The sequence below is a fragment of the Crinia signifera genome, chromosome 2 (assembly GCF_055691185.1).
Source record: "Crinia signifera chromosome 2, ASM5569118v1, whole genome shotgun sequence".
Lineage (NCBI taxonomy): Eukaryota > Metazoa > Chordata > Amphibia > Anura > Myobatrachidae > Crinia > Crinia signifera.
Window position 1 is genome coordinate 39,063,775 of NC_139218.1, and position 23,873 is coordinate 39,087,647.

The window sequence follows — 23,873 nt, forward strand, 5'->3', positions numbered from 1 at the left end:
CAACTATGCATCATCCTCAATAATATTCTCAACATATTTTAGATAATGAGAATATATAAAAAGTGTATACAAATATTTTATGAATGGATGTTGCACAGTGCTTGCCAAGACATTACTTGGGCAGCCTCATAAACCACTACCACTGATGCTGTATGCAGATCATCTAGGTAGGGGGGACCAAATACTGTATACCCAAAGGTGCCACCTGCGGCATCAGCAAAAGCAGTTACTGATTGTACAGTATACGGGGCGATAAGAACCTACCATTCCTGGCAATCAAACCACTTTCCGCCTGTACTACAATAAAACGGCTTGGACGGTATTATATAGGCAGAATTTGACAGAGCAAGCAGAGCATCTCTGGGCACCCTGCATTTAATGCAACTATTCCACTACACACACCACGTCCAAGGGGCAGCCGCCTGTTCGCCCCATCATCCCTGCATGAGTACAGTTCATGTTACATTTTGTACACCAACATATTTAAGATACAACGTCCTACAGAAAGCAAGACGATCTTCCATGCTGATTTCATGCTATCAGTTATGTACTGTGACCCTGAGTGCCCCTTCCAAGTGCCAACACGTGAATTTAATATGCTGCCAAAAGTCATAAAGCATCAAAAACAATACACAAAATAGTGCTATTATGGATCCTACAAAAGATGCCTGAATTCAAGGCACATGAAGCAATGCACTTAATTGCTGAGCTCACTGAGTCATGGATGACTACATTGTTTGTGGGAGGCAGGTAATGCAGGTTTTCACATAAAGGAAAGTGTAGACACTGGGAAAATCAGGAAGGATTGAAGCATAAGAATATTGGGCCTAATTCAGGCCCTGCTCACATGGCTGCGAATTAAGAAATTGTTACAATATACAAATACATATGAATTAGGCCCCTGAATCTCAGCATTTCACATATTGGGTCAGATGCACTTAGCTTCAAAAAGTGATAAAGTGGAGAGTGATAAACTATCAGCCAATCAGCTTAGTGCACCTGGACAATTGACATTTCACTAATTCCCCAGACATACCGGGAGGTCGGGTAAGCGTGGTTCCAGTGTGACATGTGCGTTGCATGTGTTTTTTTTTGTTGTTGGGTGTTTGTAAATGAGGGGGGCGGGGGGGTTGTCCTGGTCTTAACACAATGGGGGAAATTTACCAAGATTTGTATTCGACGTCACATGTGATGTTGCTATGGGCAACCAATCAGAATCTACTTATTTATTTAGCACCTTCCAGAAGATAATAGATAGTGCCTGATTGGTTGTCCATGGTGACGTTCCATCTAAACTAGAACTCCCATCTTAGTGAATGCACCCCTTAGTGACAGTGTGTAATAAGACAGTGGTTGGATTCGTGTGGATGAGACGCACAGGAACCCCTGACACCTGGCATCACACGAGTGTTCTTAGTCACTCTATAAATCTCTCCTGACACTCATCATTTATTTGACAGTAAAAAAAAACCCGCGACTTACATATGCAGTTCATTCTGAAAGTCTCTAATCATATAAAGTTGCCTGTAGTTCAGGAGTAGATTAAAACCTAGCTCTACTGACACAAGCTTTTATTACTTAATGAAAAAAATGTATGCTGCAGGCAACCCTATGTCAATATTTAAGCAGCACAGACATCATCTGATCCAAATTGTAATGAAGTGCGGCGTAGCATTTATTACTGCGGTTCATGGAAAGGTCTACACTACCGCTAGGTAACGTGTCCTTCCCCAGCTGCTGTGGAAAAGGGGATGGTATGCTGACACATGTAGTCCTGCGATCTTTGGAGCTCTACAGATGGCTAAAATCTAATCGTGGGAATTTAAATTTAGCAGAGATGTGTAAAATGAAGGGAATATTTGATTAAATTTTGCGCCCGATTTTACGAAACGATAAAGTTCCAGTGATTCAGTCTGCAGGTTCTGTGTTTTGTTCCCCATTTCATGGTTTGTCCTTTTAATGGGGGGGTATTCAATGTAGTGCGCTATTTCCGACTAATCTATGCTGCCGTTTTCCCGACAGCATTGAAGGCGGATTTCGACAAAACAGATCTGACTTTAAAACAAGTCGGATTTGTTCTGTCAGAAATGGCCGCGAATTGTCAAATTTATAAATAAAATTATAATAATAATAATAATAAAATTCATGCTCGTTTTTTGCCGATCCATGGACGTTCTTACACTTGACAGCCGCAGCATTGAATTCTGGCTGTCGAGTTACTGTCAGTTCAAACGAAAACAGCCCGGGGTTCCGACATATGGAATATATATCAATGCATGGAGACAGATAAAGTGGAGAGAAATAAAGTTCCAGCTATTCTGCTTATAACTATAATTTTTCAAACACAGGAGGAGATGAATAAAAATGTTTGCTTGCCAATTTTCCCACCTATTTTGACAAGATCACTCAAAGGGTTAAGACTGGAAACACTTTAGGTCAAATTCCATCAGTAAACTTCACAAAGATCTGTGGCCAGATTTCTGCCATACAGTTTCCCTAATGCAATACTGTAATTCAGAATATTTGGTCTTGTCCAGTGGCGTAACAATGGTGCCGCAGACCCTGCGGTGGCTTGGGGGTGCCAGCACCAAAGGGGTCTGCGGGCAGTGTAGAAAATTCAAGGACGATGCGGCGCCCATGAGTGAGGCTGCTGCATGTGTGAAACGTGTGTGGTGTAGAGTGTAAGGGGCATTATGGGGGGGGGGGGGGGCAGACAATTTTTTGGCAGGGGGCAGCAAAAATCATATTTACGCAACTGGTCTTGTCCTGTAGCTGCTGTACATAGAGATGTGAGTTCACAACACTCTGAAGTTGTGAAGATATTTTATGTATGTTTTTGCTTTTTTATAGAGAAACCTGCTATACTGTAGTCTCACATTTTTCTGACTTGTCCGGAAAAGTGTTGTCTGATGCAAAGACAAAATAGATTGCTCCTAAAGTGATTTTGATTTAAATGTCCTGGTTGCGGTACAGATGTTTCCAGCATAACTGTGTCTGATGGTGGAAAATCAATGTTACTGCATCAAATGGTGCACCTGTGTCCCATTGTGTGACAAAACTCCAATAACATGAAGGCATTGTAAGCGGCGTCTGCTCATGTTAGAATTGTGGCGCAGCGGCTCTCACTGTTTATGTATCTGCTATGATTCTTATATCCTATTAGCTCAGTATATAATGATACGACAATCCTAGCTCAAGTAAGAGGTCTCAAGGCCGCAGAGATTGTCACAGTATTACAGTGTTTTTGGCAACAACACACTTCCTGCTGTGTAATGTTTTTACATTGATGGTATTGGTTCCCTTCCTAACCACAACATAATCCAACTAACATTTGACAAAATGCAGATGTTACAGGTTTCAGATAGGCGTCCGAAGGGTCTGGTAACTGAAATGAGATTCATGAGAGCACAAGCAGAGGCTGGTGCACACAGATGCACATTCGTTCACGTTGGAGGCCAAACTCAGCTGGAAAATTAGCACTTGCCATGGCTGCCACAAGTGCGAGCAATGGTGCCATCTGAAGATGCACCAGGTGGCATTACAGCGCCTGCTGACAGTGACAGTGGGCGTCTGAGTACGTGCACATTCAATAGCATGGATGTACACCAGGGAAGGACTTTGTAACTGCATTTGTATAAGTCGCACACAGGCGACCGTCGGCAACAATCTCTCAATAGGGTGCTTGGTCTTATCCTAAAGCTTGCACTGTAGTTTATTGTGACCTTATATCAGATAATGTCGACATTCCTATTATTTACGTACTATCATTAACAGCAGGTGGCTCGTTACTTGTGAACACTAAACATCCTCTGATTCGGACGACATATCACACATCAATTCTACACCGTTCATACATTTTCTTAATATGCCGACTCCAAAAGGTCGCATTCAATAGATCGATAGGGTCGAAAGGTCACCATGAAAAAGTTAGACACATGAAAAGGTTGACATGAGTTTTTTTTAAACAAAATTGCTGCTGTCGACACCTGTCGACATGGACACCCAATTAGTGTGACGCGTACCCACGCATGGCTTGCTTTGCTCGGGTCTAGTGCCTCATTTTGCTTGGCACACTTTACCATTTTCAGTTGTAGTCCACATGGAAGGTAAAGTTTAAAAAAAGTCCAAAAAGTGTCTACCGTTTTCATGTCGAATTTTGACCCTGACAGCTTATTGCATGTAACTCTTTTGGGGTACTGTCTATTTAATAATACACACCCATTTAAACAAGAAAGTGCATGAACGGTGTAGAATTGATGTGTGATATGTCGTCAGAATCAGAGAATGTTTAACGTTTAATGTTTTTGAGTGATCACAAATAATGAGCCACCAGCTGTCTTTCCGGGTAAATTTGACAGAGATGATGCCAGAGCACCATAAAAGATATGGTGGCACTGAGCTGCAAGCCCGTGATGACATTGGTGCCAATTACATTATCGTGTTCCTATTGGCCCCCGATTATTAAGTATCCAAATTGCCGCAAGTTGTGTCAGTGGATACATATGTACCTGAACAAATAACCATTGCTCCTTGCGTGGACCAATCGCTAACAATGCTACCGAAGGAGCAGTGATTCTCACCAATACCGTTCCTGCCCAATGCAAGTGCATGACCTACTGTTAGTTCAGGATTCATATTTATTATTTGATTAGATTTATGGTTTGGGAGGGGGGGTTGTCCTAGCTCAAAATAACTTGCAGTATTAAAACTAAAGCTGTCCAGAATTTAAGGACTACATGTAAAAAAGCTGCAAAAATAAAGAAATACATTTATTAATTTAAATACAACAGCATTTCCATCCATAGTACTGCAATGTAGTAATGCAAATTTACTCCTTATTTTGCTTTGCTCCCAATTTAGAATCAGCTGTATTGTGTATTGATCGTATTTTGGCACCAGCTCTGTGTTCTGTCACCAATTCCAAGCAATTGCGGGTAGACTATTATGTATATTTGAGGAAAACAATTGTTTATACACTAGAGCAAAGGGCACACAATATCAGCTGTCCTGCATTTTGTTATGTATGCATACGGTAGCTGCCAGCTGTGTCATATATCCAAAGACAGACCAGAAAATGTTCCTCGTTTTCATTCAACAACTGCAGTCCCCCAATGTGCTACTACACGGAGAGCATATCATACAGGAATTACATCCATGCATCGGCACGGCAGCATAGTGCCTTTATAATAACAAAAATACTTATATATATATCTCACTTCCAGAGGTGGATTTAGACCTCATAAGAGGACCCTCTTACCACTAAATTGTTGATGCTATTTGCAGGTGGCAACCACAGGGCCTCCAACTGGAGGGTGCTGTGGGTACAGCTGTCCCAGGCCTCGGCCTCTGGAAGGGCCCAGGCAGCTCATTTTGCCCACCGCATTAGTCCCCCCGCCCCCCCCCCCCCCCCCAAACTCTGCTGTGCTGCCTGCTTCTTCAATGCAGGTCACCGGCGTCCAATTAAAACGCTACACCGTCTTTTGAGCCAATCAGAGCAGCTGCCGGTACACAAGCTCTGATAGGCTCACCAGCCGGTGTTGCATTTTAATTGACCGCTGGCGTCCTGCATTGAAGAGGCCGGTGAACCTGCAGCAGGAGTCGAGTGGAGGGGGTGGGGGATGGGGAGAGATATGGGGGGGGGGGGGGGGAAGCTGACCGGAAATCAGTCCCAGGCCCCAAAATTCCTAGTGGCAGCCCTGGGCATCCATAGAGTACCTTGGCGCATGTACAGTCTACTTATAGATGTGTGACCATCGGCATTGCATACAAATCTGATTCAGGCTCTAGGCCTTTTGGAAGTAGGGTGAATCGCAGTGTCATGTGTAAGTAAAATGACTGCCCACATAGAGTGGATGAAAGCCAGGGGCGTAGCTATGGTGAGGCAGCCCCCCGCGGCAGCTTGGGGGAGCCAGCACCAGCTGGGCGCACTGAAACGACATAACCTGAGCAACCATTCTTCCCCTGCCTCAGCCGCCCCATACTTCCTCTCCCCCTCCGCCGTCAGAGCCTCTGCTCTCCTCCCCTCTCACTGACATTGCAGTCACGTGAGCCAGCCCCGGCGCGAATAATTGAAGCTGTCTGTGTCACGGCTGGTGCTGTGCGGGAGATCAGGAGCAGACATCGCTGGCTGGCGGTGTGCGGGAGACCGACGGCTCACAGCACTGATGAGACTGCGACCCGGCGCCACTGAGGGACACTGACGCTGATGTGGTGAGCCAGCGCTACTGAGGGGACCAAGGAGCTGGCGCCGCTAAGGAGACCCAGCGCTGATGTAGAAAAAAACACCCGCTGGAGGTAGTAAGTACACACACATCTCCCCTCTCTCTCTTTTTGTTCTCTGACTTTCTCCTCCCCTCTCCCCTTTCACCTCCGCTCTCACTCTCTCTGCCTCTTTTTTTTTTGGGGGGGGGGGGGGGCTAAAAAAAAATCCGCAGGGGGAGAAAAATGTATAGTTACGCCACTGATGAAAGCATTCTGTGTGTCCAAACATTTGTTATTCTCTCAAACGGACTTTGGGAGTGTGGGTGTGTCCAAGTGATGTCATGACAACACGTGGTAGTCGCGCAATACTCCTCTGGGAACATTTTGGATGAATAGGGCATCTTGGGACCTGCTGGTAACTAGGCAGGGGCCTTGGCTGCCTTGTATACAATCTGCTTCTGCCTATTTCCATAACAAAAAAGATAGTAAATAATAGATAAACGTACAATGGTGTTAACTGTACCTGTACTTGTTTTCCAGTCTGTCCAATCAAAGGTTTTGTAAATGAATCCATTTCTAAATAGGTTGAAGTGTTTGGTTAATTGATAAAAAATTTATTGACAGTCAAAGTATTTGGGATTTGGAAACAAAATCACTGTTTAGTATGGTATCCGGCTAATAAAACTACAGTGTCTAGATAAACAGTCAGCAGGTCAACATGATTTTTTTCATAATATTTAACTTTTATTATATTTTTGTACTTCAGCATCCATGTCAGCATAGCAGGAGAATATAATAGTGAGCCATGCACTAATTGACAGGTGTCAACATTGAAACCCAAAAAGGTGAAAAACTCATGTCGACTTTTTGAATGTCGAGCTGTTGATTGTCGACCTTTTGACCATGTTAAACTTTTGAATATCAACCCTTTGACCCTGTCGACTTATTGCACGTCAGCCTACTGTATTGAATGTCACTGAAGATCTATTACACATTCCAATTGTCCCGCTTTTCCTGTTTTTTTGGGGGGATGGTTCCGCATCCCGTCCGGGGGCCAGCAGTGTCCCGTGGCTTGCACCCGGGGGTGGGGGGGGGGGGGGGGGGGGAGTGCGTATATACACTGTAGCCAGAGGGGCTGGGTTCCTTTTCACAATTGGCCAATGTTGGGAGGTATGGATCTATCCACAACTGTTTAGTATAGTACAGTGGATTATCCCTCCAATAAAAAAGCAAATAAATAAATAAATACATTTATAAACAACGAAAGTAACAGTAATGCCCCTTTCCCACTGCAGCTAAAAAACGGTAAATTGCCGATTTTCAGTGCAATTTACCGTTTTAAGGCTGCAGTGGGAAAGTGCCAGAGTTGAAATACTGTTTAAAGCTAAATGGTATTTCAACCCGTTTTTAAAGCAGAGTCCTACACGTTAAAATAACGTTTAAGAGGCAGTGGGAATGCCTCTTAAACGTTATTTAGCCTCCAGGCAGTCCCAGTGCTGGTTTGAGACCTAGTAGTTCTCACTTTGTGCATGTGTAATGAGTGCACGTGCATAATAATGAGCCACTCATTACATATGCGCAAAGTGAGAACTACTAGGTCTCATCAGGTACTGGGACTGCCTGGAGGCTAAAAGGCTGCCTCCCCACTGCCCTGCATCCCCGTGCAGGTAAGTACAAGGGGAGGGGAGGTGGGGCACAGGGCAGGTACGGGGGGGTTAGGCACTCTTTACACTTGGGGGGGGGGGGGGGGGAGGGATTAGGCACTCTTTACACTGGGGGGGGGGGGGGTTAGGCACTGTACATTATACACGGTTCACTGCAATGGGAATGGTACTTAAATGGTATTTAAAACGGTAATCTGCTGCAGTGGGAATGCTAATAACGTTTTAAATACCATTTAAGATTACCAGTACTTTAAACTGGTCTGCAGTGGGAAAGCAGCATCATAGTAGTAGTAGTAGTAGTAGTAGTAATAATAATAGTTTACAGTACTGTGTGCATTAATAAATAGTGCAGTGTTATTCCCTTGCCAGGCAAAGTTGACTTTGTATAAACTCATTTGATTCTTTGTAGTAAGCGTTGGTTGTCAGGGACACATTTTAATGATGCGAACGTGAGGATTAACAGTCTGATACGCTCACCTTCAGTTTATAAAGCACTGCGAGGCCAGCCGAGGATAGGGAAATGCAGTGACTGGCTTACATATGCGGCTCCGACCGTGCAGGCGAATCCCCGCCTTCCATACGGATCGCCACGGCCGTCCGTACGCGGACATGTGGCGGTCCGCATGAAAATGGCGGGGGATACGCCTCCACCATCTTGGAGCAGCCCCCTGCATTCGATGGTCACCGACCATCGAAGGCAGGGCCGCACGCTCCACCAGCTCCCGCACCCATAGACCTCACGGACACTTGTCCGTGTGAAAGCATGTATGGGGGCGGGCAGCTGACATCCGGCGATGTCAGATGGCCACCCCCAACACATGCGTCACAGCCTCATTACCATGGAACGCCCATGAAACGCGGGGCGTATGCATAGGGAAATGAGGCTAAGTAGCCCCTCACGCCCCTATCCACCCCCTTTGCGGCGTTAAAAAAAATTGTGCGGCGATTTCGCCTGCACATGCGCAGAGTGCCCTCTGCACATGCGCAGAGCGAAAACATCGGCGGAACGTCCGCATGCGGCCGTTACCGCTTAGAACAGAATAAGGGCCAGGGTGTGAGAATCAGAAAGTGAGAGATTTTGGGAGATTTCACCCATTGTTTTTAAAGCGGAAATTATTTACACTGACAATCCGGGATGATTTTGCCATGTAAATGATTGGGAAAACTCTCCCAAAATCTCTCACTTTTTAAATCTCACACCCGATTACATTTGGCCTTATGACAGTATATGGTCACACAGTTAACATACTGTAGCTCTTTTTCACTTGGTGTGACTGGTGTGGATGCAACAGGACAAGTAGGGTGAGGGTTACCCAAGTGCAGAATAGGGGCACCTATAATTGTAATTTCACTTTTTCAAAAACAGGGAAAAAACCCATGTCGACCTTTTTGACCGTCGACCTAGCCCACGTCGGCCTAATGTTTGTGTCGACTCAATGCCACGTCGACATAGACCCATGTCGACCTTAACCCATGTCGACCTAGTGGTGTCGACCTAGTTGTTGTAGACCTAATGACCGTACCCCGTAGTTATACACATTATGCAAAGGAGTCATTAAATTGTGTACTGTGCATACATTACTTCCTGCTAGCAGCTTTGTAGCCCAATGCAACATCTAACATTTTATACAGTATATGTGTTTAGTTTGGCCACATAGTATCAGAGGTATGAATCACCAGTTCCCATAATCACAGATACACTGCTAACTAAAAGAACCTGCTTTCTGAGTCATCGTAACAGACTAACAATCATTCTATCTGAGAAATTGAATCTTTTAAGGATGACATTTCTGTACCATAAGCATTCACTTACGACATTGGCGCAGCCTAATCAGCGAACCTTGTTTAGTGTTGTGAGTCAAGCTTGACTCCTACAGTATGCCCACTACTTATGGTGTTGGATGTTGAATGGTGCAAATTCAGTACTTTTAATCTGTCATTTAATATAAGTTTGCAAGATTTCTTCTTAATCTACTGCTTATTCAAGACTCATAATGGTAAGAAAGATGTCATAATTGTATGGTGACATCATGGCTGCCTTTTCTAAAAGAATATATTTGTGTTAAACACCCAAACACATGTACAGTATATTAGGGATTTAAGGACTGACTCAGTGATGGGCGCAGTTCGTTTAACTGATGCGTCTTTGGACACCGCTAAGCGGAAGTGCAGATTTCAGGAGCGCTGGTGAGCTCTTAGCAGTATCCCTCTGGCAACGAGCATGTCACCTCATATAACCGCAGAAATAAGCATATCACCCCCTGGCAATGAGCATGTTGCAATGAGAATATGTAACCCCCGGCAATGAGCATGTGACCCCATGGTGATGAGCAAGTAACCACTGGCAATGAGCATGTAGCCATGTCAATGCATAACCCCTGGCAACCAGAAGGTAACCCCTGGCAACCTGTAAGAAACCCTTGGCAATGAATAAGAAACCCCTGGCAATAAACAAGAAACCCCTGGCAATAAACACGTAATCCATGGCAATGAGCATGTATACAAAAAATATATAATTATTGCATGGGGGATGGTAAACTTTTGGCTGGGGGCGGCACAGTTTCTAGTTACACCACTGTACACAGTCAGTGAAAGATGCGCACCCCAGTTACAGTACAAATAAGTCCAACATGAATCTGAATCCGTGTTCAACCCACCATGTACACTACAGATGGAGCGCTCTCCATCCAGCCGGAGGCTGGCAATTCTATTTGCCAGCCCCCACCAGCCGTCACCAAGGGGCGCACGTGCACGAGACACTTACGCGCCCCATTGCGATGGAGCTCCCTGCCGCCACCCTGAACCCCCCCCCCCCCCCCTCTAACCCTGCCTGTCTCCCTGAAGTGGAGATGGGCATGGTCCCACCGCCCAGCCGCCGAGAGACTGGGTCACACGCGCGTCCCAGTCTGATGGAGTCCCTCTCCACCGGTGATCGCCAGCAGGGACGTTCTGGCGAGTGCCAGGCAAAGACAAGAGGGGCTCCATTTTCCTTGTCGAAAAGCATACTATAAAAATTAATATTTTTATAGTGGATCTAAACTAGGAAAATACTTAAAAACAGATATGACCACCTTAATGTTCTATTTATACAGACTAATCCCAGCTAACCCTAAAGTTTATTGCAACATTTTTAGTTTCACGGATACCTGACATTTTACCATTCATCACCCACAACGACTGCTGTAATACTTTTCCCAACTCTGCGACCATATATTTTGTGCAATGATGGAGCGTATGACTGCTCAGTTATAGACATTCCCACTGTCCATATTACACGTTTCAAACAGTCATGTCATTAAAAAACAAACCTTGACAGCTCTGAACAATTTGACGCCATGTGTAATCTGAACTCATTTAATTAGAAGGATAATGCAGCCAAAGGCACATCAGACACTATTTAAATAAACATTTCTCATGTACACAGATACGTATTGGAGTTCTGCCAGATCTGTCTGTCTAGAAAATACATAACCTTAACAATCCTGTATTAATTAAACACTGTAGCAAAAGTCAGAATATCATAAGATGTTAATGATTCAAACATTAGATATTTATTTTATCTATCTATCTATAATATATATATATATATAATCCGTAGGGACCGGTACTCCCTTATGCTGTGTTAGGTGGATATGCCCAGGTGCCTTCCTAAACGCAGACGGCGTATATGCAGAGTGGACAGGAGAGGCGGCACTCAGAGACGTTTTCTTAGTGGAACCAGTGAAGGTTTATTCAAAACATACGGCAACAAGTTGTTGATTGTTGGCTTGACCCCAAAAGGTATGTTTTGAATAAACCTTCACTGGTTCCACTAAGAAAACGTCTCTGAGTGCCGCCTCTCCCGTCCACTATATATATATATCTATATATATCTATATATATAGATATATATAGATATATATATATATATCTATATATATGAGATAGATAGAGATACAGTATCTGAAAAGCACGGATCAGGGTAACAATCCTCTTAGAAAATAATAGCATCTTTGCCCTCCATCCATGTGCCCAGTAGCATCACTGGCGGGCGCAGGGGTTGCAAAATGCACTAGGTATCACCATCGGTGGGGGTTGACACCAAAATTTCACCTCCCCTCAGTGACCCAGAGCATATTGCTCTTCTGAGCGCCCTTGATAATACATAAGGAGGCTACTAAAGTGATATCTGAAAAAACTCTGGGTGAAATTTAATAGGATGAGAGATTCAAAAAATGAGAGATTTGGTAAGAAATTTCCAGGTATTATTAAAGTGGCAACCATTTACACTGCAAACCCAGTTTGATTTTGCAGTGTAAATGATTGCTGCTTTAAAAAAACTGGAGATTTCCTACCAAATCTCTCACTTTCTGAATCTCTCATCCTATTAAATTTCAACCAAAATTTCTGCTAACTTCGCAACTTTAACATTGTCACAAGTAGTGAGATACAGAAAAGGGTAGAGCCAGCCTCAAATTACAGATGGAACCACCCTTGTGGTACTTATGTAGTATCTGGGCTGCCGATTTTTTGATTGTATGCCTTAAGTTAAGGCATACAATCAGATGCGATGCGATGCGATGCGATGCGATGACCCGATTTTTCCATAGGATTCAATGTTAAAATGGACTGAGTCCATTTTAACATGGAATTCAATGGGAAAAAGGGGTCCTTTTCATACCCCTACTATCCAAGTGGGCATGGAGTTGGATATAAACCTGTGGCGAGCGTAGCGAGCCACCGAGCCCGAAGCGTGGCGAGCGAAGCGAGCCCCGCGAGGGGACGGTATTCTGTGTCCCCTCGCGGGGCTCGCTACGCTCGCCACGCTTCGGGCTCGGTGGCTCGCTACGCTCGCCACAGGTTTATATCCAACTCCATGCCCACTTGGATAGTAGGGGTATGAAAAGGACCCCTTTTTCCCATTGAATTCCATGTTAAAATGGACTCAGTCCATTTTAACATTGAATCCTATGGAAAAATCGGGTCCATCGCATCGCATCGCATCGCATCGCATGCGATTTGGTCGGGTGCGATGCGATGCGATGGACCCGATTTCAAAATCGGCAGCCCAGTTACTACATAAGTACCACCCTTGTTCATCGTAATGCACTCCCAGGGATTGTGATAAGAGAAAGTAATTTGTATTTTATCCTAAGTTTCCATACTGTAGTTTTCCCAACATGAATCTGGTAATTAAAGGATATCAACAAATTTTACCATGTTCTCAGTGGGGCTGACAGGTCAGCTGGGCCCCCGGAAAGGGTTGTGGCCACGCCCCCGTGGAAAAAATATATGTCATTAATGTGGGATGCAGGGTGCGGGATCATCATTGCATACACAGAGGGAGAGAGAGAGCACAGGCTTCCGCTGTCTCTCTCCCCAGCTCAGCACATGGCACTGAGCAGCGTGCGGCGAGCTGGGGAGAGAGGCTGTGCTGCGGCTGCAGTCTGTCATCTCTCTCCCCACTGCCCAGCTCCCTGTAACAGGGGAGGGGGGAATGGGACCCGGGCCCCTCCAGCAGACCCGGGCAAAAAGTACCCCCCCCCCCCCTCTACACCAATGCATGTTCTACTGTATATTGATATCCATAGTGCCTCCCATCACAGGGAAGTGACTACTGCTCTGCATCTCTGAGACTTAACTGCTGAGAAAAGAAAGTTCTGTATTGAGTGGCAAAATCTATGGACCTTAATACTGATCTACATATTAAGACCTCCTCCGTGATGCCATGCATCCCCAAAGGAAGTATCCAACCCTAGCACACTACAGCTTCATAGGCCTGTCTCAGCATGGATCGCAAAATATTTATCTAAAATTCAGACCTGATCGCTGATCACCACGGGCCTAATTCAGACCTGATCGCTGATCACCATGGGCATAATTCAGACCTGATCATTGCAGTGTGAATTCACGCAGTGGCCGATTATTGATGAACTGATCCTGAAGCATGGCGAGCGTAGCGAGCCATGCAAGGGGATGCGGTCCTCTTAGACAGTTTTCATGTCGACCTATGTCGACATAGACACACACAAAAAACACATCAACCTTTTGACTGTCAACCCTGCCTTTTGACTGTCGGCCTTTTCATTGTTGACCTTTTGACTGTCGACCATTAGTGGTCGACCATATCACTGTAGACCTAGATATTGTAGATCTAATATACCATAACCGATTTTAATATCGCGGGGGACATCTACCTGTTCGCTGGCTACTGCTAATTTGCTCAGCAGCGATCAGGTCTGAATCGGGCTTATAGTAGCAAGAGTGTCTATGGCCCTATGGGTAAATGCTGAGTGTATTATAGACCAGCAGCCTCTATGGTAGAGGGATGCCACCCACTAATTAGTGGAACAAAAAGAAGCAGTACCATTTGGCGCTTGGGAAGTTTCTAAATTGACAAAGCCACCCTGTGTGCGGCGGAACACGTCTTTTAAGGACTCAACACTGCTCTACACAGCGCTAATCCTGGGGGACCTATATCTACTCCTATTGCCGGCATCTCCAATTGCTAATACTACGGTGCTGTGAAGTATCCGCCGGAACAGCAGTCAAACACCAGGCTTGTAGAGCATCTGTGCTCCGAGCCGCTCTACTTAAATATTCCAAATGTAGATGAGCCCCAAAGCAGTTAGTAAGAGCTACTATACTTGCTAAAGTGCTGGGAAATGGTGCTGATGATTCAATGTAAATGTATCTATCTGTCATTCCTTTTATCCCCAAAAATGTAACAGTGTAATGTGGGCTAGGTGAAATGAGGGAGATTGCTAGACTAATGAGGGAGAGAGGGAGATTGCTGCTATGTTAGGGAGTCTCCTGCAGAATGCAGGAGGGTAGGCAGCTATGGGTAAGGGCAAGCGAGCTACCAATCTGTCATATTCTTTATTCTGTATTTAGCTGGTTCATTATGTCTTGTGCAGGTGAGCAGACAAGGAGAGTGAGATTCCAGCAGTCAGACTGCGAGGGGACACACAGACAGACTACAGGTGACAGTCACAGCCTCCATACAGCCGGGTGCTGTGCACTCAGCATTATTCTCTGGCTCTCCTCTGCTGCATTGCACCTCTGCTCATCCAGCTGGAAACATCAAGGTGATTTACAAACTGAAATTAAGTAGATTGTCTATTTTCCGGCCCACTTGTCAGTGCACTCAGTTGATACGGACGCTGCAGTAGTACAGCTACTACCGGCCACATGATGCCAAACTTTGCAGATATCCTCTGTAACAGCACACAGCTAAGTTATGTTCTTCCCAGTCTTCCCGCAGAATTATTATTATTTAATAAGAGTCCAGAACGCTCTGCAAAAGTTAAGCAACGAGCGACGCTCTGCAGATAAAAACACTGTGCATTCGTTTAATAGTATCTATGTGGCGCTTATTCCCATTACTCATGCTCTCTGAGGCAAGAAAAATGGGAATCCAGTTCTGCCTTGAACGCCACAGCCCACATCCTTCTACAGGGCTGTATTATCTAGACCCAGCATGATACGATTCTAAGCCTGGTGTCTCGGCTGATCATTGCAGAGGTTAAAGTCTCCTAGCTACAGGTACCAATGATTCCTAGAGTATCTCTGTTACCCTTTTGTATTTGTCCAGATCCCTGCAGAGAGCTGCAAAGGTCTTATCCAGCCCTTTTCCACAATGAAAGTCTTGCAGAGTTCCTACTGACTCCCTCAGTACACACAGGGAACAGTTGGGGAGGTGCACCCTCCTCTCAGCCCTCCGCTCTGCCAAGGAGCACTGCAGATAATTACACAGTTGGTATTCTGAGCACCACACACAGAAATCTCTTCTTCCTTAATGTTCAGTTTTTCAACCGGTTTCTTTTTTTTTTTTCAATAAATCTTGCTAAATAAATTTTAACAATGCAGACGGCCTCGCTGCATGAATGCAAAGCAACACGGCTCCTGTCCTATAAACCATGATATAGCATGCACAAGTCACCGAGGCAGGTATGTTATAATGGGAAATCAAGAGCTCCCTATGTAATTTATAGGGGACACACTCTCACCTCCCACAGCATGTCAAACGCATAACGAAGAAGTAAAATACCAGACTGGATATTCCCCTGGTATATAGTCCCCTTTAAATCAGGCGCAGTTCTGTATAGATGTGGCAGAGATACCGAAGCAGTGTATCAATTATAGGAGCATTTTCTGCTTAGGAGACCCATTATAAGAAATACAATGGTGGGAGGGAGCAGCTCTTAACCAGATCAATGCCCATGTATCAGGGTGAGCTCCTGTCACACAGAGAGCACCATACAAGCCAGATCTGTGGGGGCTTGAGCCCCCCTTACCCCACACACACAATATGTACACTGCCAGTATCCATATCGATGTGCAACGTTACAGCCCCAGTGGATTTGTAAAAGTTGCCTACTGTGGTGCCCGGTCTATGCAGATTGAGAGGTGCATTCAGTTTGCCCAAAGTTCTCCAAACATGTGTAGCACATAAGACAGGCTGAAGAGCTTGCAATTGAAAACAGAGCATGACTTTCCGAAGTTCAAGTGCTACAAATCAATGCCGCATTTTCTATGCCTTCAATCCCAAGATTTCACTGCATATATTTCTTTACATCAAACATGTACATTACACACTCACCCTGCAAAACCTTCCGCTATTAAAGTGTTTTTGTTTTTTTCTAACCCCCTTAGGCTATCAAAGTTGCTGAAATGAAATGTTGACAATGTTGTAACCTCAGGTGTGCACGTATAAATCAAACACTCGCCTGGCTTGGAACTTACCTTCTGAGACGGTATTGCTTTCACCAGTCTGTCAGTTCCATTATTCACACACAAATGCATGCAACTTTCACGCAAGATCTTTTTTTTTCCGCTTAAGGGACAAAATGACAGCACGGCGAGTTCAAGACTTTGTAAGGAGATCAGCCAAGAGGTTTCTTCCTGGTATCTGTCCAGTGGAATTCCAAATCCTTTCTTCAGCGTAGAATTGTGACCCGTTATCTGTATTACTATTAATGCAGGGAGCACAAGCCATTGAATACAAATAGACCCATGCAGCAAGCTTGCTCTGTGCCTCTGATAGGATGTCAGGTCCTACTGCCTCCTGGCTCTGATAGAATTGCAAAGCAGTACAAAGCCAGGCATCTCTTCTGAAGGGGGTAGGGAGAGCGTTCTATAGAATAAGGGATGCTCTCGGAGTAAAGGGAGAATACAATTCCAGGCTGTTCAATATTACAGTTCCAAATCAGTATCTCCTCTGTCTGTACCTGCTTGTGTCTGCTAATGCATACATTTCCTATAGCCAATAGGTTAAACAGCTCAGGGAAAAAGAGAGACTATAGAGAGATATACTGTATTATACACTCTCGTCTAGCTGAGCAGTTATATATTTATTATAAAAGAAAACAAACTCGTACAAAGAATGTCTTATTGTGAACATTAACCTTGTGTGATTGCAGAATTGCAGCTGGCCTTAATTAATGAGAGTAGCAGGACGTCCTTGTTTTATGAGTTATTTACTAAATAAATATTCTGACATTTGCATAACCCTGAATCGCAGTATACATATTTCCTAAGTACACTACATTAATTACATGGCTCTGTTGGCAGGGGATAACACGCCTTACTATTCTAGATCAGGGGGTGTCTAAATGGGTTGGGATCATTTGGTCTACAGCATGATGGTCGACAGTCATTAGGTCGACACCATTAGGTCGACATGGGAAAAGGTCGACATGTGTTTAGGTTGACATGGTTCTAGGTCGAAAGGTCATTAGTTCGACAGGTCGTTGGTTCGACAGGTCATTAATCCGACAATGTCTAGGTCGACAGTCAAAAGGTGGACATGGGGGTTTTCACAGTTTTTTTTACCTGAATGTCAACACAGTCGACATGGACACAGTTTCAAGTGCACCGCATCCGCTCGCGATGCGTCGGGCATGGTGCCTCGCTACGCTCGGCACACTATTTTATTCTCCCACCACGCTAGTGGATGGTAGAGCATGAAATACCGCCTGTCGGCACATGTCTGCTCAAAAAACAGTGAAAAACCCCATGTCGATCTTATGACTGTCGACCGAGACACTGTCAAACTAATGACCTGTCGAACTAACGACCTTTCGACCTAGAACCATGTCGACCCTGTCCCATGTCGACCTAGACCCATGTTGATCTTTTCCCATGTCGACCTAATGGTGTCGACCTAATGACTGTCGACCATCATGCTGTAGACCAAATGACCGCATCCCGTCTAAACTTTAGTGAGCCATAACCCTTAAACTCACCAAGGGTTATCCTTATGCATTCACTTTAATAAACTTAACCCTTTAATCAAACGTAACACTAAAATAAGACATGGACACAAGTGCTGGCATTTCAAAATGAATGTCAAATGTATTGATTGATAACTCGATTATGATCTGACTATAGAAGGTGGCGGCACTGAAGAATGGTCAGGGGGAGAGGTAAGATCATCATTCACAATTCACACACCGCTGGTGATCAACTCTACCTTGGCAACCCACCCGTGCAGGGTGGTATAAGCCATCTCCCGTCCAGGAGTATGGGCTAATGAGATAGCGATGTCAGGAGAGCGCACCCACTATCTACATACTACTACATATAAACAAGTGACCGCTCTTTACCGCCACCGAACATAAATCATAGGGATGGGAGGGAGGGGAAAAACTTCACAAAGAGGCCGATCACACCACTTCCTGTCCTCTCCTCGCCTGCCGAGCGCACGTGTATTACTTTACATGTATTCCGCGTCCCCTCACCACGCTTCGGGCTCGGTGGCTCGCTGTGCTCGCCACACTATATAGACACAACTCCACGCGACGAGGATAGTGGGGGTATGAAAAGGTCGTAGGACGCGTACCGCCGCCCCTCGCGGGCTCCCTGCGCTCGCCACGCTTCGGGTTCACGTTCATAGTGGGGGTGGCATGGGGGTGCATTTAACATTGTAAGCCCCTATTAGGGTGCTTATACAATTTTAAATTGCATACCATTGTATATGCGATACACTGGCATAAAATGCCATACAATTCGATGGTATACAATTTCAAATTGTATAACATCGGCTGCCATCGCATTGCATACCATTGCCTGCCTTATGGTCTGCGATGCGATGGGCACCGTACTAGTACACAAGTACCAAAAAATGCTAGGCGTTTCCCTGGGAATGCAGGCCTGCTGAAGCCTGTGTGGGGTGGATCGTCAAGGATAAAAGTATGGATGGGAAAAGATATAGCTGAAATCAACCAAAGGTTGCATGCATCCTACTACCTGTGATCTGGACCCTACCTCAACCAAGGTTTTGGTAGGGAGCATGGACATAACTGCATCTCTAGGTGCAAAGATACAGTACAGTACCTATCGGCCAATCAGGAGTCGCTAGGCGGGAAATAGTGGTATTTGGAAGGAGGAGCTGCAGGATATAAACACACATCCTGCGGCTTCTCGTCAGTTTGATGTCGGGACACCCGTTTTTTTAATTTTGCCAAGACCGTGTATGCCTACTTGGAACGAAGAGGACGCATCTATGCCAGGGGACCCTAGTTAGTATGGATTCCTTCCACAGGTACCCATATGGATTTTCTTCAGGACCAGCGGGGAGAGGAGACCTACCTACATGTCAAGATAGGTAAGTATCTGTATGAATGGGCTCTGAATGTAATAAAGTTTTATTTTTCTGGTGTCGGTGTGTATTTATTTAACTATTGGTTCTGCGAAGAGTCCCAGCAAACCCATTAATGGGCCGCATGTTGGGACTTGTAGTTCTCCCAGTATGTGGTGCAGGCTTGCTGGGACTCATAGTTCCAAAGCAGAACCCAATAGGTTTTTTTCTAATTTTTTTTACACATTTAATCAGCCCGGTGGCCACCACCCCAAGGCCACTGGGGACAGCCCCAAGCTTCAGCCTGGGCAGATAAATTCTGGAGGAGGGACCCCTTCATTGGGGGGTCCCCACTTCCCCAGGATCCCCGCCCAGGCTGACCGGTCAGCGGGTTAATGCTTTCGCCGCAGGAACTTATATAATAAGTGTCCCCCCGCTGTGGTATTACCCTGCTGGCTGCTTGGGCCCGGTGCTGGTTCTTGAAATACGGGTGACCCCTACTAATTTTGTCCCCCGTATTTTGGGAACCAGGACCAGCCCTTGGGCCTTGTGCTGGTTTTAAAACATACAGGGAACACCTATTTAGTTTGTTCCCTTATTCCCTTATATGTGAAAAAACTTACATCATTGTAAGTTTGGGTACGCAGATTTCATATTGGTTCATGCTTGGGTATATATTGCTATACACTTATATACATCACGTGGTGAAGCTGTACTTTCCTCTATAAAAGAAACCTTTTTGGGCGTTTATCTACACTCCTCATTGTGAGTCACGGTACGCTGCAGTTACCTCCTCCTTGGTTCATAAAAGACACCCACTTCTTCCCATACCCTCGAATTTATGTACAGGGGTACACACAAGATATAATATTAATCCATTTTATTTTTACATTTATCCCCATCCATTTACCTGGGAGAAACACCGTTCCTCACGGATTAATAGAAACCTACGTTGACAAAGAAAACGCTACGGGCACATACCCCGCACCTACCTACGTGAGTGCGGTACGCATATCCACGGTTTATTGCAGTAATTGGCTATTTTTCACAAAGAAACCTTTATATGTGTATCTTACTCCATGTTGGGGTGAGTAAGGTACGATAATCACACCCCTCTCACGTCTGAATCCACACTGGGTGTTTATCATAATATAATAATTGATTTATTAACCTCCACCCTATATCTTCATTTCCTATAATCCATTTATTTGGGAGAAAATATCGCCCTTCACGGATCAACAGAAATCTGCACAGATAAAGAAAACGCTACGGGTATATACCCCGCACCTTCACACGTGAGTGCGGTACGCATATCCACGTTTTATTGTAGCAATCAATTATTCTTCACAAAGAAACCTTTATATGTGTATCTTACTCTATTTTGGGGTGAGTAAGGTACGACAACCACATCTTTCCCACATCTGAACCTGCACGGGGTGTTAATCACATTGAAAAAATCTGCTTACTAACCTTCACTCCTTATCTTCATTTGCACGTCCAAACGGAGAACAAAAATCCTTAACAGAGGGAAAGAGAAAAGAAGAAAAAGAGAACTAAAGAAAGAAAACTATAAAGAAACTGCTACGGGCCTATACATCACCTTACTTACCGTGAGTAGGGGTACGCCTATATCTATATCTTCTTCATTGCAGTTTCCCCGCATTGGGGTTGAGATATTTCTAACCAATGATCCCCCTCTTTTTTATGTACTGTTGAAAACACCCTTGAAAAGTAAGAAAATCCCTGAGGGAAAAGACCTCCAGACTTACCTACTTCAAGTGTTGCGCCAAGGACTTGGAAATCCCGCTTTGTTATATTTGTGATATTTTACGGTTATTGGGTGATAACCAGGGAAAGTACATCTCATAGGCAGCAGCGCGCCATTACAGGTCATATCCCGATTTCTTTTTGCATATTGTATTTGTTGTGTCACCTATTTCAGGAGGACCAGTAAAGGCTGCCATACATTATGTTCCAATTTAGGGAACAACGTTGTTCCAACTTTGAAAAAATGTTTGAAGACAACTCTGATGAGATAGAATTAATAGATGAAGACCTAGAGGGCATTATGGAAAAACTAGAGTCAATGTTACTTAAAGAGAGTAAAATATTATGGGAGGTCATTACATTGGAGAAGTATCTATCCCAAAAACTGATCCCCAAGGGTTTGAAAATTAATAAAACCTCAACCTTCTCCACTGCAAGAGAGGAATTTAAAAAACAATGGGAAATAATCATCAATGAGTGTTCATTTTCACTCATGACTTTGATTATCAAAGAACGAAGGAGAGAGTTAGAAAAAGTGGAGGAAGAAATTAAAATGTATAAATCGTTAGCCCTCCCTTATGCTAAAAACGAAGATTTCAAATTGCTAGAACAAACCATTACATCTAATGTTAGGAGAGCAGAAAGAGCCATAATACAAAGAAAAGTAAAGAAATTTAAAAGGGACAAAGAAGAACTAAATAAGAGCCCAGAAGAAATAAACAGAATTAAAAATCCAGTGAAAAATACCTGTAACGAGACCAAACAACCCATACAGGGACAAAGAAGGAATTACACTAGGAAAAACTACATCCATGAGCCATATAAACATAGGACGAATTATACAGAGAGAACCAATTATAGTGAGAGGACCCGTGATAATGATATAGAACACCCAAGATACAATAGAACACGTTCACCCTATCGGTATCAGAACGTATACGACCGAAGGGAGACAAATCATACATCCCATTGGAACAAATATAACTTTAACAAAACAAACAGGTATCATAAAAATGATACTAAAAGAACACCTGAATGGAGAATTCCTCCAAAAACCTCTAGGGGAGACAACAGTGATAGACGAAGAAACGATTCTGTAAATTTTAAAACACAAAACAGATATAGCCCTTTAATACTGGAAGATTCTTTCACGGACAATGTTGATCCATGTTACTCTCCTTTTTTAGAGATGAGTCATACCTCATCCCCAAACAGATAGGATACCGGTCCCAATATAGAGGCAAAAGGGGAGGAAAGAGAAAATCACCACCCATCACAAGGAAATCTAAACCTTATAAAAATAAAAGGGAAAAAAAGACCAAAACTCCCACAATAGTCTCAAATAGTGATGAGAGTGATAATAACTCTTCTCTAATGGCCACTAAAATTTTTAACTTGAGTTCTTACGATTTATCCCAAGAGGAAATAACCCTCTTACAGAAAGGGCTAAAATATGCCCCAACAAATCATGTGAATAACTTCGATTTATACATCGATTTACAGAGATTCTCAAGGAAACTAGCCCTAAGAAAATTCTATCATAAAAATGAGGAGATTGAACAAAGTCCAGAAAATGAAAACACCATATCAAAATTTAAACCCAAATCAATTTTTTTCCCTCAGCACTGCAAAGGTCCATATGTGGAAACTTTTTCCACATTGGTACTAGAGGATATTAAGTCCATAAAAATTGACAAAGGCATATCAAACCTTACCGCAAAAGAAAAGCTGGCTATGAAGAGTTTAAAGGAAAATAAAAAAATCATAGTTAAACCAGCTGATAAGGGGGGGGGGATTGTTATTCTAGATATAGAAAAATATGAAGCTGAGATTATTAGGCAATTGCAAGACAAACAGACATATAAAAAACTTAGAGGAGACCCTACGTCTAATACTATCGAAAAATTAGAAACCCTTATTAATATGGCTTTGAACAAAAACATCATTTCCTCGGGAGAAGCAAAATTCCTCCTTAATGACAAACCCACTACCCCAGTCATTTATGTACTGCCTAAGGTGCACAAAAGCCTTATAGACCCACCCGGGAGACCCATAATCTCGGGGGTGGAGTCAATTACCAGCAACCTGTCAATGTTTGTAGATCACCATCTCCAACCGCTTGTCTTACTTAATAAATCTCACCTCAAAGATACAGGCGATTTTCTAAAACTTATCGATTCAATTACATGGAAGGAAAACTTCCTCCTCGTAACAGCCGACGTAGGCTCTTTGTATACCATCATAGAGCATGATAGAGGTATACAAAGTTCTAAGCACTTTCTTGCCCTATCAGAAAAATCACAGGGTCTTCAAGATTTTGTTCTGGACAGCATAACATTTATCTTGCAAAACAATTTCTTCATTTTTAACGATGTCTTCTACGTGCAGCGCACGGGCACTGCTATGGGCACCAGATTCGCCCCAAGCTATGCCAACTTATTCATGGGGGCATGGGAGCTGAATAACATCTGGGCTAATAACCCTTTTGGGGCGAATCTGGTGTCCTATGCAAGATACATCGACGACATTTTTTTCGTTTGGGAGGGGGACAGAGAGTCTTTGAATATGTTTTGTGATCTTCTCAATAATAACGATCTCAATATAAAATTGTCCTTTGAAATCGAGGAAATGAGTATCAATTTCCTCGATGTCACCGTATATGTAGAAGATGGAGTATTAAA

General features: G+C 44.0%; 1 protein-coding gene across 1 annotated transcript in view; it reads right to left on the reverse strand.

Moving 5' to 3' along the window:
- The window catches only part of ROBO1 (roundabout guidance receptor 1), a 940,924-nt gene extending 923,890 nt beyond the window's left edge, over nucleotides 1-17,034 (reverse strand). The window contains exon 1 of the mRNA XM_083171919.1: nucleotides 16,590-17,034. The gene's annotated coding sequence lies outside the window, so the exon portion shown is untranslated. The remainder of the gene's footprint in view (nucleotides 1-16,589) is intronic.
- Between the last annotated feature and the right edge of the window lie 6,839 nt (nucleotides 17,035-23,873).